Raw genomic sequence first — 5,560 nt, 5'->3', positions numbered from 1 at the left:
ATCATTTCACGGTTCAGTCCTTCTCAGGTGACATAAAATTGCCTTCATTACACATGTGCCTTGTTCCCACAACAGATTCACATGTGTTATTTAATTTTTTCTCCCAGATTGACCATATATTATCCTGAAAACCTCAGGCTTTCTGAAAGCTTATGTGCTTTCAGGCAGAGAATGAAAATTGCAGCATTGGAGCTCAGGCTCCATAAGCCATCACCCACTTGGTTACTTGCCTTACAACATCTGAAACATACGAGGTGGGGAAAATGCCACTCACCTTCAGGTCACAAATTGCAGAAAACAATTAAAATAAATTTGATAATGAGATTAACATCTTAAAGTTTTGGCCTCTAATGTTTTCATGCGATGGGGAATAGTATCTTAATAATTTTATCATTAAGTTGAAATGCTCCTCTTCCACTCAGCCACATAAGGCTTTCCAGTAATAATTGGTTGCAGCTAATTAATTATCACCTTTCACTTTAAATATGATTACTTGATGAAAGTAAAGAAACCAGTACTACTATCTACTAACAGTAGCCATCACCAGAAGAATGAAATTATTTATTTTCTTTCTGTGTTTCACTGAACAAGGATCACCTTCATGCTCCATCTTTGGAAAAGCAGAATTGTGTTAAATCATATATTATAGACTTAAAATTAAATTGTCCATAAAAGTCAATATTACCAACAGTATAGTGTAGCAGCTTATTCATGCTACTTCTTTAAAGTCACCACACATTAATGTGCTAATGTGATGGAAAATAAAGAACCAGCACATACCTTCCCTATCCTTTCTTCTCTATTTTTTTCTCTTTATTTACATATGTATATTTTTAAGCTAGTAGATTGTTCATCAGTTAGAGCATTCCCTGTCAAAAGAAATGACATAATCATTAACTAATTACAACTAGATAATAGCATTGCACATTTGACAGGTTAACACAAATTCTAAGAGTTGAAAGTTGAAGAAAGACAATAATAAAGCTACTATTCTCACAAAATTCTCAAATGCCAATATGGGAAATATTCTCTTCTGGGGTTTTCATCAACCATGTAACTTTCTTTTTCCCTCTTGCTCTAATTGTATAAAATGCATTTGAATTTGTATTAACATTTTAAACTTATTCACCAAGTATTCATTCATTTTTACTGATTTTATCCAAACATAAATCATAGAATCTGCTGATACAGTTTCAACATGCTGAAATCTTCATTTTGGATGTTTCCTCCATTACCAATGAAGCAGCAAGTTACACATGGCAACTCTCAGATGTGAAAAGAAGAAAGAAAACCAAGGCAAGAAATGTAAACTAGTGTTTTCCATGGAATCTATTTTGTTCAAAAAGCCAAAAAGAAAACACAAAGATATGTTTGAAATAGTGCTTTGCCAATATTACCTCTGAAGAATTTCATAGCTTAACTGAAAAATAATTTGGAAGGATTAATGCAAAATTTGTCTATTTTATTTCTTACACAGCAGCTCAAATATTTTCAACTATAACAGAATATCTACTGTTCCCAATATCCTCACACATATCCCAATATAATCTTTCTGAAGAGAAAAGGAAAAGGAAAAAAATACAGAAAACTCTTTCTAAACCCTATCCTTTAGCAAGCACATAAAAGGACAATTAAAGAATATGTTCTCCAGTGTTGTAGATACTATAGATTGTTAAATCCCATATGATGTGACTTCAGAGGGAATCAGTACAAGCAAAATAACATGAATATAAGTGTTAAATATCTAGTATTTTTTAATTACTTATTATAGCCTGAGAACATTTCCCCCTTAATTCTACTATTGTGAAACTTAATAGTAAACTTATGAAGTTGGGCATGTAAAGTATAACTGATAATAGACACAACCAATTTATTTTATTTTAGAAAGCAGTTTTAGTGCTAACAAAGGTCAGGAACTCCTTGTTGCTAGAGAAATGAGGAAAGAGTGGGGATATATAAAAAACTGTTAAGAGGTTTTGCTCTAAACATTAGAAACCAAATACAATCTAATAAAAGTTTTAAGTCATTTGATATATTTCAAAACATTAAAATTTGCTCAACAAATGACTATACAATTTTTTCTTGTGAGAGACAAATGAATAATTTTTTAGCATACACCAACAGGATCTCAAAAGGAAAAAAAATGTTAACATGGGAAGCTGGAAAGAGATCTGTGCATTAAAAGGTGGTACTAGTATTGCAAACCACACAAAAATGTAGAAAATTTTCAAATTTTTTACCTTTCTAATTCAGCACAAATGTTCTACAGCTAATTATCATGAGATATTGCCTGTAAATTAACCAATCATGTTGTGTTTCTATCTCCAGATTTACAATTAGTAATACTATTAATGTGGTTCCTGTACTTAGCATTACTAATTACATTGCTATGAACTAATGGTGCTAAAAATAGCAATAACCATCAACTACCAATTAATGCTTAATGAGAGCATATAAACCCTGGCATTGTAATGAATTTCAAAATTATCATTGCTGGTATTCCTCTTGTAATCGTGCAAAAATGGGTGTAACCAGTAACCACTGAAGTAGGGCATCGATTGAAAGCATAGTTACCACATCATTGCAAAAAAATCAAGAAACAAATGGCTCTTTGAAATAATATATATTCCATTTTAACTTTGTAATCCAACACACAAGTTTCAGGAAAGAGTTTTTTCTAGTTATAAAATAAAAGGCAATTGAAAACTAATTTGCAAAAAAATATTCTATGAATAAAAAAGAAAATGTTAAAAATTTTGGAAGAGGAGTTTTTATGGAGGAATCATTCAACAAATCATGTATCCTAGAATTTATATAAGGCATAATATCCCAGAAGTTCAGTATGAACCAGAAAGCAGATGTCAGTGTCAAAAAAAAACTAAATTCAACTGTGTAAACTTTAAAGGCCTTATTAGCTTTATTTAATGATTGATTAATTGGTCACCATTCCATCTAGCAGATAGAAAGGAGTCCTGAAGAACTGTACAAAATGAAAAACTTTTATACACAGAAATGGGTGGGAGAAGGAAGTTACCAGCAAAGAATAGGTTGTTCATGGCAAAGTCACCTTCCTTTAGGGGACAGCAGGAGTTTATCAGTCATATTACCTTATTAGTACTGACAAGGTAATTCCAAATTGATTTAAGATTCTACTCTGGGAAAGGTTGAAACTATAAGTTCGGGATTAAGTCTTGGTTTGGTGACATAGACTTAGCATAAGTAACTCTATTTTGGACCTATTGTCTCTTTTTTTTTTAACCATAGAAATGCCTTATATTAGCTAGCATAGGTTAGGTTATGCTCCAGTAATAAACACTCATGTCTTAACATACAGAAGTTTATTTTATGGTTAATATTTCATCTTGGCAGTAGCCTTTTTAACCTGTGATCCTAGTCAAAATAATAGATAGTGTATTTTAAGAATATGGAAGAGCAAAGAAGTCACCCACCATAGTATGGAATAAGAAAAAGAGTAACTTTTTCAATAAAGAGGCCAATGATGTGCATGAGTATGTGTGTGTATTCTCAAAGCAGCACAGAAATATGCTAAGGCATTCACACTAACAGTGATAATCAGACAATAAAGAAAACTAAAGAAGACACTAACAAGACTCACAGGACTCAACCATAATGGTTACACACCTACACTTCATTGCAAGAAAATAATAAACTATAGCATCAGTATTAAAGTAAGGCCATGAGAACTGAATGGATAAGAAAAATGGCCCAAGGATTAAAAATGGTAGCAGAGTAAGTGGATGCTGCACAGACATGCTCTTAGGAATAACCAAATTACAACCAAAACACAAAAAACTTTCTGAATAATTAACAGAAGACTGGCTGGAGAGAAATCTGATACCCTTGGACCAAAAGTGGAGACCACATAGAGACTGGTAGGAGGGGTGGAGGTGCCACTGACAACTCTGGGATATAATCCCCAAGCTGGGCCCCCTAGCAGAGAACACCAGATCTGACAAGGGTACCCACATAACATCTAGCTGTAAAAAACAGCAGTGTTGTTGTCTGCCATGAAGCAATGGCTGGAAATTCAGGCACCCTCTTAAAAGGTCAACAAACCCTGTGGTGCCACCAACCTTGTGCTCCAGCAGAGGGAGGGCACAGTGGACTGGAGCTGTGTGAGCAGAAGGCAGGATTGGGTACTCAGCGGTTAGAGCTCAGAAGGCAGACACCCCCAGTTTCCTGTGTTGAGTCATTCTCTCACACAGTGGAGAACATCTTTCCCACACAGACATTTGCCTTCTGTGGGGGGAAGACAGTTGACCCACCCTATTGGAAGACACTTTGGCCTGAGGTCACTTAAGAGACTAAAAATAACAATTAGCTTCCAGGCAGAAGCAACTGCCCCACCCTGTTGAAAAAATCTTGCCACACCTGATGACGATTGCCTGAGGGTAATTCAAGTTGGAATCCTATCATTCTGTAGGCAGAGGCAGTCTCTGGAGGCTTTGAGTCTTAGCCTGATCCATTTAGTCAGAAAGAGTATTTAACACTGTCCTGTGCTAGAGATTGAGAGATGTAGAGGATCTACCTAATACATAGTCACAAACCCAAACAGACAACCAAAATGAGGAAAAAAGGAAACAACCCCCAAATGAATGAACAAGAGAATTCTACAGAAGAAGAGATAAATGAAGCAGATATAAGAAATTTATCTGAAACAGAGTTCAGAGTAATGCTGGTAAATATGCTCAACAGCATGAGAAAATATATAGTAACTATGAAAACAGAAATAAAGAATGACATAACACAAATAAAGAGCACATTGGAAGGAATACACAGCAGTTTAGGGGAAGCTGAAGACTGAATCAGTGAATTTGAAGACATGGTTGAAAAAAATCAATCAGAGAACCAAAAAGAAAAAAAGAAAAAACAATTAAAAAACAGGAGGACAGCTAAAGGGAGCTGTGAGACAATCTGAAATGTAACAATATGATAATAGCAAGTGTTTAAATTATTAGAGTCACTGTTTGCTTGTTAAGTTTTTGTGTGTAAGATCTATCCAGTGAAGTCAGTGAAGTGTTAAAGTCTCCTACTATGACTGTATTGTTGTCGATCTCTCCATTTAAGTCTTCTAGAAGGTTTTTTTAAAATATATTTAGGTCCTCCTATATTGGGTGCATATATGTTTACCAGAGTTATATCCTCTTGTTGGATCAAAAAGGCAGAAAGGGAAAAGGGATAGAGAAAGTTTTTGAAGAAATAATGGCAAAAAACTTCCCTAACCTGGTGAAGGGAAAATGTCACACAAGTTCAGGAGGCAGAGAGAACCCCAAGCAAAAAGAGCCCAAACAGGCCCACAGCCAGACACATCATAATTAAAATACCAAAAATTAAAGACAAAGAGAGAATCTTAAAAGCAGCAAGAGAAAAGAAAAATGTTACTTACAAAGGCTGACACCTGATTTCTCATCAGAAACTCTACAGGCCAGAAGGGAATGGCATGAAGTATTCAAGTAATGGAAAGCAAGGATCTGAAACCAAGATTACTATATCCAGCATGGTTATCATTGAAAATAGAAGGTCAAATAAAGAGCTTCCT

Source organism: Myotis brandtii, unplaced genomic scaffold, assembly GCF_000412655.1.
Source record: "Myotis brandtii unplaced genomic scaffold, ASM41265v1 scaffold179, whole genome shotgun sequence".
NCBI lineage: Eukaryota > Metazoa > Chordata > Mammalia > Chiroptera > Vespertilionidae > Myotis > Myotis brandtii.
The sequence above is the reverse complement of the archived record's forward strand: the minus strand, read 5'-3'. Positions refer to the sequence as shown.